This window comes from Ornithodoros turicata, chromosome 10 (genome assembly GCF_037126465.1).
Source record: "Ornithodoros turicata isolate Travis chromosome 10, ASM3712646v1, whole genome shotgun sequence".
Classification (NCBI taxonomy): domain Eukaryota; kingdom Metazoa; phylum Arthropoda; class Arachnida; order Ixodida; family Argasidae; genus Ornithodoros; species Ornithodoros turicata.
In genome coordinates this window covers 12,447,908-12,471,970 of record NC_088210.1, presented here as the reverse complement: position 1 = coordinate 12,471,970, position 24,063 = coordinate 12,447,908, and the positions used below count along the sequence as shown (strand labels likewise).

General features: G+C 44.5%; 1 long non-coding RNA gene across 2 annotated transcripts in view; it reads right to left on the bottom strand.

Moving 5' to 3' along the window:
- The window catches only part of LOC135370105 (uncharacterized), a 164,056-nt gene that overhangs the window by 41,653 nt on the left and 98,340 nt on the right, over nt 1–24,063 (bottom strand). The window contains exon 3 of one of the 2 annotated variants that reach the window (XR_010415215.1): nt 10,622–11,272. The exons of the other annotated variant lie outside the window; for it this stretch is intronic. This is a non-coding gene — a long non-coding RNA (uncharacterized LOC135370105). Of the gene's footprint in view, nt 1–10,621; nt 11,273–24,063 lie in introns of those variants that run through there. 2 annotated transcript variants of the gene reach the window in all.

Genomic DNA, 24,063 nt, shown 5'->3' with positions numbered 1-24,063 from the left:
GCGACTGGGCACTGGCGAAACTTTAAGTTGTGTGTTTGAGGAAAAATTAATATAACGTGGCAATACAACTTTAACTTATCCACCTAACGTCCTAGCAGAAAATCAGCAGCAATGCTATAGCATCACGCCTTGTTGCATCAGCAGATATACTTTTTCTTTTTTCTTTTCTTCTCAGTACCTCAGACCTGAAGTACAATGCGTGCGTGATGAACCATATACGAGTATATCAAAGCGTCACAACGTCTTCAAAGTTCTGCTATAATAATCACAAAAGCTGCGGATGTGTAGCGTAGCGCAACGAAACAGGAAGCGCGGCACGGTATAGTGAGCTTCGATACCTACGGGCTGACTATTCTCTCCGGGGTTGTCCAGTATATAATCCTCTACGAACCGCCCATTCCACTTGTGGGACTCGATTTATTCTGCCACAGCAACTATATGGCGAGTGGTGGGCTCTACGATCTCAGGAATATTTCACTGCGCCACCATCGTATAAAGTGGAATACGCATCCATGATCTCCCGCAATAATTTGCAACCCCTCATAAGAATAATTCATCGACAAAATCGAGAGCTCCAAAACGCAGCAGCGCAATCGATCTAGAATTTATTCCGCATTAAGAACGTCTGCAGCGTAAGGCGCGCTTACACGCACGCCATTGGACCGTACGCCTGTACAGTAACTTAGAGGTTCGACAAACATGCAGGCTAAATCGAGACGGCTGCAAAAGAAGTGGTTCAGACAATTTGTCTCTGTGCGCGTTGACAAAGAGAAAACCAGTGAACGGATACATCACAGAGAGCGACGTCCGGACGAACAGCCAGCGTGCTGGCCAGCGATGATTCCCCTCATTCATATTCATGTGTCCCGTCGAGCAGGCGGAAAGAAGACGCGATAAATATTTCATGCGGCAAATGGATCAGATTATGTTATATAAACGTCAGCTGCTGCATAGCTGCATGCGCCTTAGCAGCGACTCTCGTGGAGCACATTACTCCGAATCAACTGGTTTGGCTAACACATTCTTGCGGGTCACCTGCTAGACCCTCCGTGCCGCGTCACAATAGCTGGAGATAAAGACAGTTGCAGGCTCTAGGTTGCGAGACGACGATGGTCACATGGATGACACCATGGCGGTGGGTTGAGGTTTAGTTTTGTCCACTCGTGGAACTCGTGTGAACCCGTGAGTTCATTGATGTCTGCTGGTATATGTCGGAACGGGAACACCGTGTTTAACTTCCTCGCGGAGAACCACGTTCCAAAGCAGTTTGTGCCACGCCAAACAGGGTGACAACGCCTTTATTTTTATTATAACAATTAGTAATTTTTCAGATTTCAGATTTTAAAAATTCATATTGCATGATATGAAGCACGTTGAAAGGAGGACTGAGAAGCGCACGCTCTTAAAAATGAGTTTCACCACAGAAGCACGCTCCTAGCCAACCATCATCCCGAATGACAACGTTCTCGCCCCTGATTTGTTGAAAACGGGAGGCGGAGCCTATTTTGTGCATTATGCACGTGCATAATGTAAAATAGGCTCCGCCTCCGTATTTCAACAAATGGCACCCTCCCTGGCACCCGCCCGGGGCGGCTGCCCCTCTCCCCCCTCCCCCTGAATGAAGACATGTTCCTACAGTTTTGAAAAAATCTTGCAAGATGTGCGCGCCCCAACGACGTAAAATTACTTGTGTAGTGTGTACGCGCGACACCGAAGTAGCACTTGGGCAAAACAGGTTGCTTACAGAGCCGGACGGGCTGTCCTCCCGGAGCTCTGTAACAGCCTTTCCATTACCAGAAACAGTAACGGAAACGCAACAGAAACTACATTGAAAGGCTGGTATCAGAAACGGATAACGGAAACGAAAGTAGAGCAGCAACGAAAATGGAAACGGTAACGAAAGCACGTTCGATCGTTACCCTTCCCTGATCGAAACTATAATGTCATTTTTATTCATCCTGGACCACTGAACACGGAAAATCCGACGGGAAATAGTGACATATAGTTTGACTGCTACTGGCGTAGTTAGACGGAATATATGACAAGAGCAGACGCCGGATGTTGAGTTTATTCCGGAATGCCCACTCTGTAAAAAAGAAAAAACGTCACTCCCTAAGAACCAACGAGGGCGCGACCTTTCAGAGTAGGAATGCCGCGGACGTCTCATATAAAGTTACGGGGCGTCTGGACGGCGCCTTTCCTCCTCTGAGAACCACCCTCTCACACCTCCGCTTAGGGAGTGACGTCACGCCGCTTCTGTGGCCGCGAAAGCAACTCTGATCTTTAAATTTATTTTTTACTAGTGGTATCGACTTCATAGATAGGTTTCCTAAGCATCGTAGACATAGCCCTAATATACACGTGTGTTAGCGTATGTATTTTTCTTGTTGTTGTTGTTGTTATGACCGAGAAGCACACTCTTAAAAATGACGGGGGGGGGTGATGTCAGGATAGGCTCGCCGTTGTTAAAAATGAACTTCACCACATAGCACACTCCTAGCCAACCATCATCCCGAATGACAACGTTCTCGCCCCTGATTTGTTGAAAACGGGAGGCGGAGCCTATTTCGCGATCATTATGCAAGGCACAAAATAGGCTCCGCCTCCCGTTTTCAGCAAATCAGGGGCAAGAACGTTGTCACTCGGGATGCTGGTTGGCTATAGGAGCGTGCTATGTGGTGAAGTTCCTTTCTAAGAGGGAGGTACCCGGGTTCGAATCCCAGTACCGTCTGTGTTGTCTGGGGTTTTTCCTGGGTTTTCCTCAGACGCTTTCAGACATTTGTCGGCACAGTTCCCTTGGAAGTCGGCCCAGGACGCACATTCCTCAGGGCGTCAGTCGTGTACGTTGCCCATATCTGTGAGGCCGACAACGGCGAGCCATTTCATCATCACCACCACCACCACCATCATTTCTAAGAGTACAGTTGTCGCTGGCAGCAGCATTCTTGTTATTGATTTCTTAGGCAATTTGAGGCTTTGTTTGTATCTGTCCCTTCTATGTTGTTCCCAGCCTCAGAACATCAGTTTATCTCTTATTTCTTGTTGTAGTTTAAAGTTATTGATTCGTGGGGCTGTATTTCAATCACGCGACTGAGGCCGCTGACGTCAAAGAAGACGTATACGTCAGTGGCCTCAGTCACTTCTCCACGTCTGGTTGGATATTGGATGTCGGTCGGCTAGGAGCGTGCTATGTGGTGACGTTCATTTTTATGAGTGCAATTGTGGCTATGGGGGCGTGTGACAGTAATCACGCATGTACCGCGCATGGCACAAGTCATGGGGGGGGGATATGTTTATTGAGGAAAAAAAAACAAGGAAAGGTTAGTCAGGCAAAGGCCGACTTGCTATTACTTTCGTAGAGAGGAACGGAAAAGGAAAAGGGACGAAAAGATAGGAAGAAAACGAAAAAAGGAAAGAAAACGAAAGTCATAGGGTCGTTGCATAACGCTCAGAGCGTGTATCTTTAATCGGGAACTGGATAAGTGTTACTCCCTAAATTCAAGCACCCATATGGCGGATAACGCTTTGGCAGCAAATGCGCACGCCAGAGGACTATACAACACCGGGGAAGCAGTACATATAAGGCTGATAAATTAGAGTCGATCCTGCATTCGCACCAAGCTCTGCATCTGATGGATTGATTGTATCTGCGCGCTGGCGTTGCATACGAAGATAAATGAGGAAGCGTTTTTACCAAATACCGGAAAGCCTTGTACGCGGAATGCCCTTAATCCCATGGAGGAGGAAACCGCGTCGTGCCACCGTCACGTTGACAAATGAAGCCAGTGCTGCGAGCGACGCGTGACCCTTGATGTATTGCTCGTTGACATCCCGATCCCTAATAGCCAACAAAAGCTCACTTGCCATACAAATTACTATAGGCGGTCAACGAGAGTTAGGCTTACGGAGTTGGGCTTCGTCCATGTGCCGACCATACGGCCTCTACACTTCATATATTCTATTGGAGCTTTACTCGCAACTCGAGCACGTCAGTGAGTGATGGAACGGCCTTTGCTGCAACTATACATGACGAATCCCAAAAAGACGAAGACGAAGAACGACGAGTACTCCGCAAGAAGACGAAGGCCTTGCATCCCTTTCCAACTTCTTCCTTTGTACGCTACTGGTATAGTACTTGCTTCTCACGTTACTTGCGGGTGTGCATGGCTTGACGTACACTCTTAAAAATGAACTTCACCGCGTAGCACGCTCCTAGCCAACCATTATCTCGAATGATATCGTTATCTGCCCTGATTTGTTGAAAACGGGGGGCGCACGCCATTTCTGTGACACTTATGCTGTTCATAATTGTCACAGAAAAGGCGTACACCCCCTGTTTTCAACAAATCGGGGCAGATAACGATATCATTCGAGATAATGGTTGGCTAAGAGCGTGCTATGCGGTGAAGTTCATTTTTAAGAGTGTAGATTAAAGGGGCTATGAACTCTACCAAGCTAGGGCGCCGACTGTGTCGGCTCCAAACGGCGACTATAACTTGTTGGCTCTGACACCTTTTTGTATAGATGAATCTGATAGGTCCGTATCTTCACCACATATAGCACGCTGCCAGCCAACCATCATCCACAATGACAACGTTATCGCTCCTGATTTGTTGATAACGGGAGGCGGAGCCTATTAAATCATTATGTACGGCATTATGACCATAAAATAGGCTCCGCCTCCCGTTTTCAACAAATCAGGGAGGGAGAACGTTGTCATTCGGGGTGATGGATGGCAAGGAGCGTGCTGTGTGGTGAAGTTCATTTCTAAGTGTGTAGAGCAGAGTGTTATGTTTACCTCCGCGTTGGTGTCCGATTGGTTGCTACAATTCTTCAAATGACGTAACAATGGATAGAGGTATCTGGATGGTCTATTCGCCCGTATCCGGGAAAAAGTGCGTTTTTTGTATTAACGCTGCACACGTTATGAAGGAGAAATATTGAACAATAAATTGGGTGACTAGAATTACGAAGCGTAGAAGAACAATATTATACCCATTGCATCAGGAACTGCATACCTGCAGATAGGAGTTCTTACCTCCTTTAAGTCAACGCGAGACATTTCAAGAAGCAAAATTCAATCCAGCGAGAAGACAGACTGAGCGACATAACTCCGGTGCAGGCGAACGCAAATAACGGAATTGCGATGTAGCGCAAAGAAAGGAATACATACGCAAAAGCATGGCGACGGAGCATGAGTTGATATAATTTGCCGTTACTTCGGAAAGGAACAAAATGACGGTGTTTTGGGCGCGTTTGAAATTAAAACATCTCGGCCGATTGGATCGTGTTCGACGCTGAGAGGGCCCGCTGAGAGCAGCCGTTACTTTTGAAGGCTCATTTTTCATCCGTGTACCCAAAGGGAACGCCTCTCGCAGTATCCTTTATCAACGTATAGCGATCCCGTTCTCCCAGGTGACGTATTCATTTTAATACGCGCACTCGGATGTGACATGTTTCACTATACATTGCATTTCGCATTGGTGCATCGATGGTGTACGGAGTGATGATACCGCTTCCGTTCGTTCACCCCGACTGCGTTGTTTTGCTTCTTTTTATTGGAGCACTAACCATTTTAAATGTAACTGCATGACTACAGTTGGGTTCTCGGTCGTATGGGACTGGACGGATGTTTCAAGAAAAATGTGAAAATCGTTGCATAATGTAAGACCCCGAGACTACAGGGAACACGAAGTCTTCCCCTTCTGTTCGTGTTCCCTAGCGTTTTACATTATGCATCAGCTTCACCTGCTCGCTTGCTGCTTAGCCATCTTTTCATGAAAATCGTTCCACAAATATGAATTCCTCTACTCCATAGCACTAAACGTGGACGTGTGGGGGACGTAGGGATTCGAGCGGTCTGCCTGGCTAGATTGGTGGCGCGTTGCTCGAGGAAGGGATAAGAAGGGGGGTAAGGGTAAGCTAACACGTCTAGTTTTCCTGCACTACAGTCGACCATGAGGGAAACGTTGACGGGGCTTTAGTCATATTCAGCAACCAACAACGCCTAATATCCTCTGAATATACGAGTTCGTTAGGACGTTATTCGTACGTCCAAAAGACATTCGATGTCGTTGGGGAGTTGCCCGCTCAGCGACCGCTTGGGATTAACACAGAAGCGAAGGAGAAGAACTGAAATGTGAAAGAAGAAATAAAGACAAAAATGGAAAGGAATAAAGAAATGGTGTAAAATCACTGTCGCACGAGGGTGGGAAAGTATAAAGCAACGAAGCCGGACAAGTTTCACTTTGCCTCACTGACGTCCCTGAGGATTAGAGCTTAGTGGCGCTGCTTCGATGTCCGGGGAAATATTTGACGCGGGACATTATTTGACTGCCACGTCGGTGCCACGGTCCTAGAATTTTGACGACGCTGTAGCGCTGGTCGTCGTCCACTGCTGCCAACTCCGACTGTAAACAGCGGCGGGCTGTATAGTATCGTTCGTGCTCCGCATCCCCCACAATTCCATTTGAAGAGTCCGCTTTCCCAACATTGCGCATTTGAAAAAAAAAATAAAAAATAACGGGAAGCAAAAGTTATTGACAGTGCACGTTGCGCATGTAACGCTTGCATGGAGACGTTGCAAAGGACCTAGTGGAGCCATTACGCACGTGAATGAGCAGCAGCAGCTGTGAGGCATTCATCTGTGTGGGACTTTCTTACGTAAGACAAACCTGGGATAATATAGTCAACAGCAAGGCGGGTATGCCATACACAGCCAGGAAACATGCCTCATCCAACACTTAGTCAGGCAGGGTATAGTAACCTATCGAAGCTTACCCGTAGCGCGCCGTGCTCAACATTTACTCAGTGCGGGTAGAACATTGTGTTATCTAAGGTATAAAGCTATGAATGTGGTAGAATAGTTGATACTTTGCTCCCCAGAGGGTGTACCTCGAAATAATGTGATCGAAATCCCCGTTGCAAAATAGAGTACCGTAAATAAATGTTATCTGACTATAAAATGCACAGTCGCGCGCGGGAAACTGCCAACAGCGAACTTAGACTAACCTGGACATAGAAATGCAAACACCGAACTTGGGCAGTGGCGTATCTAGGGTGTGGCAGGTGTGGACAGGTGCCATGGGCGCCAGGTGAACAGGGGCGCTATTTTGTGGTCGGATGTGAATGTGCCAGGTCGGGTACTCAACCTGGCACTTTCATAAATGATCTAAAGCACCCGCCATTAGAGAGGTTATAGTGTGAAACCTAGTGCGGACAACACGAAAACGCATCCCCAAGGACATCATGTTAACCATGTTGCCATGGCCGCAGGTAGCTCTAGATACGCCACTGAACTTGGGCTAACCAAATAATCAACTAACGTATGTGCTGTTCCGTCGTGCCCGCCCTGCTAAGCCTAACGGCCGCTAAAATGTGGCTTTCGTTCGCTAAAACGACCTGAACAGAGAGCGAAAACCCGCGAATATGAGTGCTTAAATAGTGGTGTCGTGTTTTCAAACACTGCATATCATCTTACGAAGCAATGGAGCACTTTCCTAGATTTTCCTTGTCAGAGAGCAGGGATTTCGCAACCGGCAATATGGAGGTCCCCCCTCTTCAGACGGCAAAGTGGTGCACAATGCTGAAGCCGCTGGGATCATAATCTTCTATGGCTGGGATCGCGTTGAAGTGTTGTGCAATACCAGCCGCTTCAGTGATGCATCGCTTCTATATTGAACTCCTACACCTACACTGTTAGAAGAAAAGGTATATAAAAGGTATTGAAAAAAGGTATAAATAAGGTCTAGAGTACGACATTTATACCTCATCACCACTGTCTATACCCTGTTTAAACCATGTGTAAGGTATAGATCACTGATTCTATACCTTCCACGGCAGCTGAGGGTATAAAAAAGTACTTCTATATTACGTTTATACCTTCAGCGTTTTGTATACCTTTTCTCCCACAACATCTGGGATCACATTAATTTGTGACGGCGACTATATCATCTCAGTTAGACAATAAGTTAATTTAAAAACATAGTCAGTAATACAGTAGGATTCTAATCATATTGGGTAGTGACATCTGGAAGCCAATTATTTGATCCCAAAATATATAAATTTGTACGCCCTCACTTCTTAAGTTGCTTTCCGCGCGAAGGATGGTCTCCACCATGTGTAGCCGCGAGATGTTGTATATGTATCAGTTCTCCAGCAAATGCCAACTGCTCCTGGAAATATTTTTCCTAATATTTGTTGGTGTTGCTTCTTGGTTTCCAATGTAATGCTAATTGTTACTTAATTTCTTTCCTCTCCGATTCACATCCATGCTTTGTGAGTTTGTGCGCGAGTGTCTCCAGGTATTTTCTTTTTTGTTATCGTTCCTTTGGTCCTTTTTTTCCGATATTTGTGGAAAGCTGCGCTGGGACTGGGAAGCCGCCACTCGGATATGACGCTGAAACAAATCGAATATTACCGTTTTCTTCAATTACACCACAAAGCCCTTAAAACTATACCCTCTAGGAGGTATATGTTTATACCCTAAGGTGCAAATAATATGCCTTCAGGGAGGTATAAAGATAGTATACCTTGAGGAAGGTATAGCGTTTATACCTCAAAAGGTACACGCCCTGGGACAAGCCGTTTATACCCCAAAAGGTATAAATTTTTCTAACAGTGTACTCAAGTTAACTTGGAAGTATAGGGTGCTACTGGAAGCGGTGTTTCCAAACCGGGTTGAATTACCTGATGACGTCACCTGGGTCTCAAAACCTGTTGTAGTTTGATGTCAGTAGTTCGAGTAGTGACGTCACTCCAGCCGAGTCTCCTCTTTTTCGGGAAACTGGGATACGAAACTGGGCCAGCGTATACCGCACGGGAATAGCTTTCCAATGCCTAATCCCTCCAGGACAGGACCACCATGTCGTGAGATGGCCCATCATAACACAATTCGAAAGCAAGAAAGCTAGCAGACATGTCTCAACGCGCGTTTTGCGACTTGGTTTTTGAAAGTGAAACAAAGCGAGATTCACTTCCGCAGTGCCCAGAGTAAGTTTTACTTTTTGCCTGGCTCAGGCGTGCATTTTGCGCTTTGCATATGTGTTTCATATTCCATGCGCATCAGTTATGTAGTCATCCAAGCATAATGCGCGTCATGTTGTACTATTTCTTTTTTTAGTGTCATGCTTCCTAAGCTGCAGAAAAAGAATCGTCGATTCCGTATTTTCACTAAATGTTGCTACGATATTTTCAATCGGGATTCGATAGCTTTGGCTTTGTCTTTGGGACAGGATTGGCTTTATCGCGTTACGTGATCGGATTGGCGTTATCGCGTTACGTGATTTTTTTACAAACGAGCCAAGTAGCACATCATCTTGGGCCAATATTAGTCCAATATCGACAATACCGGCCCAGTATTGCACCAATAATGGCCGATATTGCGGCAAGATGTTGTGCTGCTACACTCTAAGAAAAAAATGAGTACTTTTACTCCTTTTGGGGAGTAATTGCATTGCCACAAAAAATAGTCCCTTTCGGGAGTAAATGCACGGGAGTAAATGAATGTCACAGAGTGAAGATCGCATTTCACGCGCTGTTGTAAGAGTCCCAGATACATAATTGGTGCGCATGCATGAAAATACTTTGAAGCAAACCGTCAACGGTGATATATCGAGTGATATAAAATATTGCGCCATACTAGGGCACAATTTGCGAAGAAAGATGCGCTAACTGTTTCTTACTCTGTGTGGCTGGAAAATTGCTACGTTGTCTGAGTTATACAGCCTTATGTCGTTCAAATTGACCAAGGGCACATATTTACGTAGACTGTTGCATTCAGGAGACCATTCGCGGAGTTTAGTGACAATTTGCAGTCCTGGGGAGTAAATGTCGGGACTAAATGTTGGGTTAGGGGACTAAAATTGGGAGTAATTGCAGACTAGGGGAGTAGAAGCTGCAATTACTCCCCGTTTTACTCATTTTTTTCTTAGAGTGTAGGGGATGTAGCCATCCTTTAGGAGGTCCATGACGTCTTCCCACCTATCATATCCGAAAAAAAAAAGTCGCTTCCCCTCATGCTTACTCGATGAGAGCAGGCGAGAGCGTAACGTGCGTTACCAAACGTACTCGACCGGTTAGCTATTCTAGGGTCACGTGTTGCAACCGTGTCACGTGGTCTACCCGACTCGGGAGCAGGTTTAGGAACGCACCCTCATCTGCTCTTCGCAACACGTCACTCCGATTGTCTTGATCGCTGTGTTCGCACATTTCGCATTATAATTCTGCCTTGCGATGTTCAATCGGTTTGGAATTTAACGGGACTGAATCCAGATGTTATAGACACCACGTGGCTCCACCTGCATTAATTGCTGAGCTCTGCATAGCGGCACGGGTAAACTCTCATAGGTCGCCACCCTGTACAGTGTACCCTCGTTAATATGACCCCCGATAATCTGACATACGCGCTTTACGACCATACTCCTGGGGAACAATGCAGTGAAACCTGTGCAAATCCTCCCGTTAATATGACAATTCAGCATTATGACAAATTTTTTCGGGAACGACCATGGTCACAATAACGAGGGTTCACTGTATAGGTACCATGTATATAGGGACTACTGTACAGTTGTGGCTATACGTGATGGGAGTTTTATGATTTAATGGAGTATGTTACTAAAGCTATACATATTGGCCAAACAGCGAAGCGATTACAATGACTAGCGAACGCCGTCCGATTCGGATTCGAAAACTGAAAAGCCGCTCGATAAGACTGGAGGAAAGATATCATGCTTGTCTATCGCGCGAACATCTGGGAGTGAGTGTCGGTGGACACCACGAGGGCGCCAAGCTGTATTTTGATGATGATTTTATAATGCCTCAGCATTCGAAGGCTCATTGTGCAAAAAAGGCGCCGTCTGTTGTAATGTCTACGGCGCGCTATAGGAGAAGGCGGAGAGCGAATCAGTAGGCCTTGAGCGGAGAGTATAGGCCTTCGGTTAGCAACTCCCTCTGGATCAGTGTCAACAAGTCGCAAAACGTGTGTCGACCGCCATAAATGCAGTTAAATACATTACTGCCACTTCGCAGATCATAAAGCGATGCTTGTGGGACTTCATGATAAAGTTCATGTCTGGCCTTGTCCAGCTCCTTCCGGCACCACAAAACTCGTCGCTTTGCTCTGCCCAGTTTATGCCTCATGTCCTCAAGAAGGCTTGCAACGAAATCCACAAGTGGACGGCCGATAATTACCCAACACGATGAAGGTGATGACGATGATGAAGAACCACAAGTGGATGGTATCTGGACTTCGGACATGGAAGAAGTGCTTCGACTGAACGCAAGAAAGAGAAGAAACAACAATGACAAATCAATGGTACTCAATGCGTTTAATACTGTCTCTGTGATCACTGATATAACAGAAATGGAACAGCATAAAGGTGCCCCAAAACGCCCACTTTTTTTTTTTTTGATTCCGTGTTAGCGCCGCGAAGCAACTGTGGCTATGAGCAGCGTACAGACGTGTACAGATGGAGAGAGGACAGCAAGGAAGGAGTGGGGGAAATGGGGCGTTAGTATGCATCCTGGGCCGACTTCACGGGGAACTGTGCCGACATTCGTCTGGAAAGTCTCCGGAAAATCCAGGGGAAAAAAACCTGAGACAGCACAGCCGGTGCTGTCTGAGGTTTTTTTTTTCCTGGGTTTGTGGTGGTAGGATTCGAACCCACAACCTCCCAGCCCTCAGCACAACCTTGACCACCACCAACGAACGGAGGACGCCTTAACCCGTTTGGCCATGCCGCTGGTCAACGTCTATAGTTCGCGCTCGCACTGCTTTAGAGTCCACATGCAAGTCAAACGAGCGAGTTGGTCATTTCATTGGTCAGTTGAGGACGCACACGTGACCCACATGAGTATATGCCTGTCAACCATCGATCAGTTCCGGATAGACTGATATAGAAAAGAACAAGGTCGAAGCAATCGACGCTATACTGAACCTGTTGATGAGATAGCGTCATATAGGGTCAACTACGGTCCAGGTATACACCCGTTGATTTATGGGGCCAACTACCACGTGACACCCTACGACCACGTGACGTGCTCACGTGACGGCACTATAAAGCCACCGCATTTAAACACGTTTGGCACGGTGCCAAAAGATGCAGCCGTTCCTTCTTATCAGCATCATTTATCTTCAAGCTATATAGCGTTGATGCTGCCCGCAATTGTGAGGCAAACAACGGAAAGCTGCTTTGATTTTGCTGATTTTCCGCATGAGGACGCACTTTCTGGAATCGTCTGACGGGGCTTGCTGGGCGAAGTGAATTTTCGGGCGTGAATAAACGGGTGAAACTGTTGTTTCTCCAAGTAGTTGCGAAGCGCTTACCGAAGAGACAAGGACGGCCGGGGAGACCAGGGACTAGCACTATAGCCTCCTCTGCCTTTATCCGTCCTCTTCAGCAAGCGCTTCGCAGTTACTTGTAGATTACCAACGAACCAGAAGATCAACACTTTTTATTTTCTTCTAATTATCAAATTAATCGCGTTAATAGAGTAAAAGAAAATCCCATTCCGAAACGTAACGGAAAGTTTGGCAAAGCATTTTTTTTTTCAATTTTGTTTGCCAACATATACAACTTCTGTCCTGAGGCAACTCCCTTCCTATATACAGATTAAGTACTGTAAGAAACCATACGGATCATTGCGTAGGCTAGTACGATCATTAAAAAAAAAATATGTATCTTGCATGTTTTACACAGCAACCTCTTGCAATAAAAAGCAATACATTTTTTTAGGAAGGGAGTTGCCTCAGGACAGAAGCCGCCGATATTTCGAACAGAGACTGTTCTTCTTCTGGAAGAAGAACAGTCTCTGTGGGGAAGAAGAACAGTCTCTGTTCGAAATATCGGCGGCTTCTGTCCTGAGGCAACTCCCTTCCTACATCTCTACCGGTTCGCTGGATTTCTACCCATCTAAATACATTTTTTAGTATTTCTACAACACTCGAAATATGCTTTTTTTTTGAACAGCATAAACACTACATACCCGTAACAGCACATATCTATGACGCACAGTGATGCTGACGTTTTTAGTCTTTCTACAAACACTCGAAATATGTTTTCTTTTTTTTTTTTAGCAGCACATATAACGCATACACATACAGCAAATCTGTAAATGACTACAAGGCAAAGGCGATCATTTACGTAATCCTAGACGTTACGCAATACTGCTAGTTCATCCAGTCCAGGTTATCTATGTGAGATAGGTGTCTCCTAACAGCCAGTTCGAAGTTAGCTGACATCACAACAGACTTTGGTAGCGAGTTCCAGCTAATTACGCCTTGGTGACCAAATAACCTTTTACCATATACATGTTTAAACCGTTGGACATTGAAGTGATGGGGTAATGCAGATCTACTCATACGAGTTACAACAGAGAATTGCAATTCACCAACAATTTCCTCATTTAAAGTGCACTTACGAATAAGCAAAACGCATCTTTCAAAGCACAGTCGCTGGAATGGTAAAATTTTTAGAGTTCTAAATAACACGAAGCTTGAGAGAACTGATGTTCTGAGGCTGCTGGAACAACATAGAAAGGACAAACACATACAAAGCCTCAAATTGCCTAAGAAATGAACGATGAAAGATGAAAGTCACTGAAATGGTTAGCCAGCTGCAGGACTCGTGTTAGCTTAGCTCAGTTGGTAGAGCCCTGGACCGGTAAGCCAGAAGATCTGGGTTCGAGTCCTACAGCTGGCTAACCTTTTCAGTTACTTTCATCTTTCATCGTTCAACACGTATCGTCCGTATAATCTCGAATTCTCATCCTGTGCAGTCAATGCACAGGATGAGAATTCGAGATTATACGGACGATACGTTTCGGTATACAAGATCTAAGGGTAATAGATAAGATTTGTAAGTGTGCCCCCATACGCAATATATAAGATGAAATTGTACCAGGGAAAAGTACAGTGATCTCACAACTGATATGGGAATCATGTGCCTTATTCCGAGCAAAACGCCACTTGCCTGTGATACTCTAGTACATATTTATTTATTTATGCTTGTTACGCTACATGGCCTTGCGGAATACAGCAGCGGGGGTACAAAACGAAGAATGAACATGTACTGGACGGGTAGGTGGATGGCCTTGAACAGGCTCGTGAAACTGAAGTACTCTGATAAGACGAATACCGACCACCCCTATTGCACTCGACTTTCAGTACATTGTGCTGCTTGGGCTAGTACATATTCATTTATTTATGCTTGTTACGCTACATGGCCTTGCGGCATACAGCAGCGGGGGTACAAAACGTAGAATGAACATGTACATAACATTACAACAATCACTGCACTACACAATCATGTAAACAATCATTGTCCATAAAAGACTATAATTAGTTACAAGAGGGAAGGTATACCACACGCGTCAAAGCTAGAAAACCTAACCGAAATCGATAAATTTCACTGCCGATACAGTTAACATGAACCCAATCAGTACTCATTACATTATATTGAAAGTAAAATCTGTTTCTTCTATGAGTATGAAGGAGGAGAGAGGTTTAGTCCATGAACTTTACTGCACACTGTATTTCCAGTCGTATATAGTTCTGGGGAAAAAAATGAATGCCTAAAAGCATCTGTTCTGCAAAGATAGGGCTTCAACTTCCTGTGGTGGTCAAATCTTGGTGAGATAAACGTGGAAAGGCTCAGGTACGGATCCTATGAAATACCAGTCCATTTACCATTTACGATATGATCCAAAAATTTAAGTCGCAGTTGCCTTCATCTCAACGATAAGGCATATATCCCACCCAAAGTTTGCCTTTAATTCAGTCACACTATTTCGGGCACCCGTACAGTTAAATACCATTCTTGCAGCAATGTCGTGGACCCTTTCAAGCTTTTTGAATCAATGTAACTTCGTGAGGATCCCATACTGTACAGCAGTGATGGCCACTAACTACTTCTACAGTAGTTTAACTATAACTACTAACTACTTTGTGATTGAGTAGTTTAACTAGTAGTTCAACTACTTTTCAGGGAAGTAGTTAAAACTACTTTTTTAACTACTGCAATGTAGTTTAACTACATCTATAACTACTTAACGTTGTCCACCAACACCAATCCCTTGTAGTGTTCTTGGACACCTAAATATGAATCACAAGCAATAATAAACGTTGGCTCAAGCCATATTGCTACGACCGTGAAATACAAAGCTTGCGGCGGGATTCTTTCTGTGCCTAAGTGATAAACTAAGTTGCAGAATTATTTCACAGCAAATCAAATGAGGCTTCACTAGACAGGCATTGAGAGTGAAGATTTAGTACACATGCACGACACAATTGCTCTGCTCCTCCGTTCTCAACAAACAAGTAGCTCGAGGTAAAAGTCGGAAGCACAATCGTGCCGTAAAGCTTGCGGCAAAATCGGAAGTAGTTGGCGCCTTCAGTAACCTAACTACTGTAGTTAAGTACTTAAAATAGTAGTTTAACTAGTAGTTGCCATTACATTTCTGCAAGTAGTTGATAACCACTTTTTAACTACAATCAGGTAGTTTAACTAGTAGTTTAACTACATGTAGTTAACTACTGGCCATCACTGCTGTACAGGCATATATTCTAATATATACCTGATTGAGCTTTCAGAACCGTAGGAAATCTGTATCTCGAATGAAGGTCACATTCTCATGGGGGTGCATAAGGGAAATCCTCCATCGATTGCTGAAGCACCTTATTTACTAATCGAACGACTCCCTTCCGGTTACCCGCTCTCTTTCTTTGCGCTCGCGTTTTATTTGATTCCTTCGCCATGGCCAAAGTGAGGAGACTCGGCCACCGGAGTAGTTGTTGTTGTTGTTGTTCTTGTTGTTGTTGTTGTGCGGTGAGTGAAAAAGCGCTTGTGGCGTCTTTGTGACTGACTCGCGAAAAGGAGGCGCTGTAATGGAAGACCAGGTGCGCAGTGCTGATAGGGAACCTATCTCCGCGAAGCACGCTGGAAGAGCAACAGTCGCTGGACGAGAGAGAAAAGGAACGCTCTTGTAGCGGTCCTCGGAGAGACGGCGGACGCTTTCAAGCGGCCGCGCCTGTTTGCCCTCTCCTTATTTCTTCGGGGATCTATCGAACGAAACTCTGAAGAAACGCGCGAAAGAGATATCGACAAATGACGAGGTCGATTGCCATTGTAGCAACGAGTCTTTAAAATTTGGTACGTATATACGAGTTAAGTTGTGTGTGGGAAAAAATAACTGATCGCCATGCGATAAAGCGGGGAAGTTGGTACATATACAGTGAACCCTCGTTAATATGACCCCCGATAATCTGACATACCTGCTTTACGACCATACACCTGGGGAACAATGCAGTGAAAGCTCTGCAAATACCTCTCGTTAATATGACAATTCCGCATTATGACCAAAATTTTCGGGAACGACCATGGTCATAATAACGGGTGTTCACTGTAGTTGATATCGCAACTGCAGAACAGAGACGGGACTAGAGAGAATTAGAACAAACAGAGACACACGCACTTGTCGACTCTCAGTTGGTGGAGATTTTTATTATTATTATACATATAATACATTTTACTCTATTTCTACTCTTTCCAGCTTGTTTTTACGCTGAGCACCCCACCTTACCCTTTCGAGACTGCCTTTGCCCTGCCATCCCAGGCAGCACACAATATTGGGCCCATATTGGCTGGGCATTAGCAATACCGCTCCAATATGGGACCCGTCTTGCCAGGAATTCCCCATATATATAGGCCCAAATATCGGCATTCATATGGGTTTCATTCGTGCTACAATGTCGCTAGCTAGTTTCTCTAATGACAACGGGAGCGGCAGGTCAAGTAAAAAACGCAATGCTTGATAGCAAGGGATGTCTGTTCTGTAAAGCTACGTGTTTCAAATTACTGCAGGCAGTGTGAGCTAGCTGAGGCGTATGTGACCAGAGGTGGGGAGTAATGCATTACAAAGTAATGCATTACCGGTAATGCATTACTTTTGAGTAATGAGTAATGGTAATGAATTACGTTTTGCCAGCAAGTAATGAGTAATGGTAATGCATTACATTTCGACTGAGTAATCCAGGGTGGCATTACTCATTACTTTTGTCGAATGTTCATTGCGCCACGTGAAGATTGGGAACCATCCAGGTTTTCTTCAACCCGCCTTTAAGAATGAGAACAGGGCAACAAGGAAAGAGAAAGGCGCAGCCTGGGGAATTCTGCAGAGTTCAACAGTCGGCGGTGTGTGTCACAAGTGTCTACATGATGATATCACCGATTTTCTCTTGTGCGCATTTAAAGTAAAGCAAAATGAATGAAATAGAAACATAGCCTCAATGAGGGTAATAAGTAACAACTGTTGTAGGGATTCACTGTTTTGGTATGGTACCGTGTTAGCTTCTCTTGTGCTGTCAGAGGAAGTTTTTCTGCCAGTACAGAATTGTAGAGTGGGTCTCATCCGCCGGCTCCATAATGCTAGAAAAGGCATCATCTGCAATAAATCTTATCTATAGCTTTTGCCTATCAGCCTCGCTTCTGCGGAGATTTAGTGGCACCGATTTGGGGATACTCGGGTCGCTATTGCCTATAGCAAAAAAAGCGAGGAAAAAACTTATGCATAGCACCTTTGAGGCTTATGCCCTAAAACGTAAATGTAATGCCAGAATGATGCCATTACTTCGTTAAAGTAATGACATTACTAATGCATTACTAATATCCAAAAAGTAATGAGTAATGTAATGCATTACAAAACAAAAGTAATTTCCCCACCTCTGCACGTATGTCCATCACCGTCACGAAAGCGTTTCGTTCCGTTGTACTCTATAGGAGCGGGTTGGAACTTACAAAGTCATGACGTAAATTCGCAAATAATAAAGGTGGGTACCGTGGTACATGGAGCATCCCAATGAAGACTACTGCCGCAACACAAGGAGGAGATCTATCGGAATTTTGGGGTGAGTTAATTGTAAAGCACAGGAGTGTTGACGCTCTTCTGAAGCACACGATACAGCGTTACACTCAAGTGCAAAAGCAATGGGGCAGAGTTTTAGAACTGGCCTCAGTTGTTGACTTGGTTGGGGAAAATAAAGCAAATCAGTAAATTAAGGATATAGAGAGTGGTAGGCTAAAAGATGAGGAAGATGGGCTCACTAATTTTGTGACTCATCTAATCACGGTCAACAATACAAAAGACTACTGAGTGATGCTCGTATGTTTTCTGTGGTGGGTAGTTCTCTTAAACTACCCAATCCAAGAGCAAGAGGGCTAGCACACCTCCCCCCTCATTCTCCTGTGCCACCATCATCTCTCTCCTCCCTCTTTCAGCCGACCCTCTTCTGCCCTGGGTGCACCGAGCCCCTCCCCTCATTCTCCTCCACCATCTCTCTCCTCCCTCTTTCACCCTCCCCCTTCTCCCTCCCCTGGGTGCACCGAGCCGTCTCTATACAGAGCAGGCTAACCGCAACCCCCCCTAGATCACCCAACCCGCCACACACAAGTTACAGACTCATATATACTATTGCGCTACTTGAAACTATATACTACCCGCTACTTGAAAAAGGTAGCGTAATACCGATACGCGCTACCTGAGCAAAAAGTAACGAAATCCCGATATCGTTACACGTTTCTAAAAGTAGCGGAATACCGCTACCGTTACCCGTAAAAAAGTAACGCGATACTGCATGCGCTACTTTTTGGGACAGAAAATAAGTAACCGTACCTAGTAACGAATTCGTTAAGAGGAAAAACAACGCATAGGAACCTGAGCTCGGAAAGTAGCGGTAGCGGTAGCGCTCTAAGATTGCGCTACTGCAAATTTGTAACGGAAGTAGTTCTTCGTTACCAATTTAAGAAAGTAGCGCGATCTCTACTCCGCTACCGAAAAAAGTAACGGATACGGTAGCGCCGCTACTAGTAGCGGCGCTACGTACAACACTGCTATTCCGATCCCAACGAAGGATTCTGAGGGATATTTGCCATTGGTAATTCCGTGGGACTGCCTGCAAGCCTAACGCTTAGTTGATTCTCCTCTTTGTTTTAAGAGCGAGGGCAGTACTACTTTTGAAATCTGATGCGGGCAAGCTTTCGCTTGTCACTTCCTATACAGTTGGCAATACGGCGGGCACGTCACCTGTTTTTTTTTTTGGTGTTTAAGACGATGCAGCGTTGTTTGTTTAGCGCAACGTGGATCAATTAAAAGATCTACAGAAAAGACGACGTAAATATTATTACCGTTAGCAGTGGATATTATACCGATCAATGCTTTATTATTATTACCCGCACTCATCGTTGGCGTCAACGCAGAAAAATTGGCGCAATATGGGCTTGCCAATAGAGAGGCAGCCAATATTGGTTCAATAGGGAGCCCCGTTGCACTTTTCACGTTGAACCAATATTGGCAGCCCATGTGGGACCAGTACTGGCCAACCTGGCAACGCACATTGGGCCAATATTGGTGTGATGCCTGGGACGATTCTCTTTTACACGTCAAAGAGCGTAAATGATACTCCTAGGATTGTAGAGGACCTGCGGCGGGAACAGTTACTCTCCTCTTCGACACTTTGGTTATCGGATATATCACCTCTCTTACACCTCAAAACCTAACTTACTCTTCCGTGATTTCTTTTCCTAGTCTGCACTTCCGAATTCGTTTAGGAATTGCAAGACGTTTGTCTGTTTCATAACAGCAAACGTGGTTGCTGTAAAAAAAAAAAAAAAAAAACGTTTAGAGTAAGGTGGTCTATGTTGAAGACAGTTGAACTATTTTGTTCACAGCAGTCAGAATAATCGCCAAAATTGTACCGTAATTCGTTAACTGAATCCCCAAACCTTTGAGAAATGATCCACGAATTACTGTTGTGCTAAACCAGATATTTATTTCGTACGAGCCACAGATGACAGGCTGCATAGTTTCATCAACTTACACCCACCCTATATGGGTAAGTTGAAGAGATCAAAAAATTAATGTCGGGTTTAAATTTTGTCTTTTGTTTGGGCCAGCCGAAACGGTCAGCCACGAGTATAATGCGCATGGAAACACAGCGCAGTGACACAGCATCACAACGGCAAGGTCATATTTTATTAGCCGAGGAGCAGAAGTGAGCAAACTGGAAGTGAATGCTCGCGAAAGTTACTGATAGGACAAAAAAAAGGCCCCTCTTACCTCGACCACATCTGCAAAACAGCGGCTCACGTCTTTCTAAAAAGCCACGTGCAGAACGTCAACAGGTTACTCCAGAGCCCAGACAACGACTGTGCTCACCCTGGTGTCGCAGACGACAAAACCCAAACTGTCCTCAACTTGCCGCCATCTTCAAGTAGCCCTACACTCTAAGAAAAAAAGGAGTAAAACGGGGAGTAATTGCAGCTTCTACTCCCCTAGTCTGCAATTACTCCCCATTTAGTCCCGTAACCCAACATTTAGTCCCAACATTTACTCCCCAGGACTGCAAATTGTCACCAAACTTCGCGAATGGTCTCCTGAATGCAACAGTCTACGTAAATATGTGCCCCTGGTCAATTTGAACGACATAAGGCTGTATAACTCAGACAACGTAGCAATTTTCCAGCCACACAGAGGAAGAAACAGTTAGCGCATCTTTCTTCGCAAATTGTGCCCTAGTATGGCGCAAGATTTTATATCACTCGATATATCACGGTTGACGGTTTGCTTCAAAGTATTTTCATGCATGCGCACCAATTATGTACCTGGGACTCTTACAACAGCGCGTGAAATGCGGTCTTCACTCTGTGACATCCATTTACTCCCGTGCATTTACTCCCGAAAGGGACTATTTTTTGTGGCAATGCAACTGCTCCCCAAAAGGAGTAAAATTACTCCTTTTTTTCTTAGAGTGTACTTTACCCTATAGAAACGCAACCTGATTTCTTTACTTCCAATTTTTCTGTGCCACACAGACTTGGTGCCTTTCCAATAGAGCGAGGATGATGCATAGGATTTTACTTCAAAGACTGTATACGAAAGGTGTCTATACTGTGGCACATGTTCTGCGTTCTTGGAGCCGCAACAGGTGTCACTGCATTTGGAGTGTTTGGCTTATGGCTATGATGCGCTGGCTGCGGTGGCCAGTACCCTGATGTTATACCATTCTGAATATGCAGGTTCTCGTGACTACCTGCATTCCTTTTAAACTGTGGCTTGTAAGTGACCTCCAAAGTGTGTACGTATTAGCGTATTAGGATCCAGGTGGCCATCCATTTCAGCATGGACGTGAACACCTTCGAGACAAGTGTGTATGGTTAGGGAAAAACAATTGTGAAAGGTAGCCGAAATACACCATTAAGAATAAACAGCTTAAGAATAAAACATTAAAGAACATACCGCTTGAAAAATACACGGTTATCTCCAAAACCCAAAATCTCTAAAAATAAACTGCTTAATATCTCCGCTTAGACATCACCGCTTAAAAATCCACCATTACAAATAAAATGTTCCAAAATCCCCTCACCATGGTTTGGTTTGGTTTGGTTTCCAAAAAATAATATGGCGATTTTGGCTTCACTAATGTGTCCTCATCACCTATATAGCAGGGAGGCGGATAGATCGCATTCTCCGTCAGGTTTGATCAGGTTATGTGAGGATAGTTTAGTTTTGGGTAGTTTAGGATGGTTTAGGCTACTTTGGCCTTATGAGATTAGTTTAAGTCCCATGCTTCCAGTTCACCTTGCTTTGGGCGGTGCAGGCATAAGATTCAGAGCCTGTTTCACCTCACTTTTTAGATATATATATTTTTAAGGATAGGTTTTTGACGGTTTATTAGTAACGGTACATGGATAGTACGCAGTTTATTCGTATCGTGGAATTATTTACGCGCATATCCTGGTCGTTTTATTTTTAACGGTAGATGCTTACGCGTTTATTCTTGAGCGTTTATTTTTAGCGTTTCAAATAGGCTACGCCGTGACGTCAGTGAAAGACAGTAACATAAATTATCCCATGTCCCGGCGGAGTAATATTTACTCCCTCGGAGAGTTAGGTTACACACTTGAACGGCAGTGCAACATGTTCAGTTTTTCTTTTTCTTTTATGTAAACGGTACGCTACGTAAGAGTGATCTCAGTGACATATATTTTACACTCGCAAAAGGGTTGGCTATTCGTATTCTATACAATAATAAATCCGTAATAAGAAACTTAAACGGCTCGTTTTCAGTTCAACAACAGCTGAAAGTATCTGTAAGATATGTGTACGATACATTTAGTTTTGCATGATACTGTTCAGTTAATTTTGCAGAACACGATTGCGCGTATATCCTGTGTGCCTATAATCATGACATAAAACACAGCGCAATTCTTCCCCAAACACTCTGGTGTAGAAAATATCTTCTTTTTTTTTTATTTCGCTCGCGCTTTTATTGAACCTACGACGTGGTAGATCGATTTAAGCGAACCCAGATCTACAAGACGTGTTAAGTTTTTGTTTTCGTATGCTGTATACCACACTTGTACTTATAGTACTTGCGGGGTAAGGTCCTGTGGTTGCCACAGGGAAACATCACGACTCTACTTTGACGTATGACAAAACCTAGCTGGAAAATTTTGTCTCGAATTCGTAACTTGATTCCTTAACTATCAAACGGCAACGAAACCGCTGGTTATATACAATTCAATTATGAATAATTGACGGCGTATTTCATTTTGAAATATTTTTTACTGTGTATCTAAAAATCCACAAAAACGCAACTGACACTGTTTTTTTTTTTTTTTGTCTCTCTTTGTTTTTAGTTTTGGTTTGCTTTATTTGAGACTGTCGCTCAAAGCTGGACGTCACGTTTTGGTAAGGCAAACAACATTGGGCACCATAATAGAACGAAGTAAAAAGGAGCGCCGATATATTAGCCCGCAATGAAATGACAATTCGATTATAGGGATGGTGCGCGAAAGTTTCGAAGCACGAAAGCGCCCTCTGTGGCTGAAAGAGGCGCCAAGCGGTCGTATAGCCTGGATAAACGAACGCGAACGGATGTGTTCGTGTGACCGTGTTTTGATCGGAAGAATGCTTCACGCTTTTCTTTTTGTCTTCTTTTTCTCACCAGTGTTTACGTCAATGGCACGAACACAATCGTCAGAGAAGAAAAAGCAATAGGAAAACCGTACGTAGTCAGAACAGTCTCAGAAATAGTGCGGCCCCCAAGCTGTGCGACTACATTTTACTACGAAAAGATGGCTAAGAAGCAAGCGAGCTGGTGAAATTGATGCATAATGTAAAACCCCAAGTCTAGGAAGCACGAAGCGTCAGACACAACACGAAGTCTCGACGTCACTTCGTGTTGTGACTCTCCCTTCATGTTACCTATAGTCTTAGTCAGTTTTAGTTTTGTGTTCTTCCTTTCCTTCCCTTTTCTTCTGTTACTTTTCCTTTTCTTTTCTTCTCTTCTTTGTCTCCCCTTTTCTTCTTTTCCTTTCGTTTCTTTTCTTTGTCTTCCCCTTTTCTTATCTTCTTTTTCTTTTCTTTTCGTTTCCCCTTTCTCCTTTTTCCTTTTCTTCCCAAATTTTCCCCTTTTTTGGAATAGCAAGCCGAGCTCCGTCTGGCTGACCTCTCCTTTCTTTTTTCTTAATAAACATATCCCCCCACCCCACCTCTATAGTCTGGGGATTTTACATTATACATTTTCCTGCTTCCGAGGCTTGTCGTATACGGTGGAACACGCAGGAAAATCAATCTATTCCGTCAGCGAAGCATGACATCTACGGCATGAAAGCAAAGTTTTGGCTTCTGACGAAACCAGGCAATTATCCTTCCCCATTCAGGGCTTTTCTAAGAACGTTAACGGTTCATAGGTTGAGGTTTGACTATGTAGGGACATAATATTGCAATTTTGTACGATAACGGTCGATCAGCTGAGTTTGCAGGAGAGCGTGGATCGGTCCCGCATAATGTCATATCTGAGTGAGCAACCGAACCGAGCTCTGCGTCCCAAACAACGGCGCCCTTCAAATGCAGGAAGCACTATGCCTCGTTTGCGATGTCACCATCGATCTTGAAACGTGTGTTGTTCTGCCGGAAACACGTGGTTAACGAAAGCTCCACCCCGTCTAACCCTAGCAGACGGGTTTAAATTAGAATCTCTCCTCCTCGCGCTCGAAAATCGCTGCA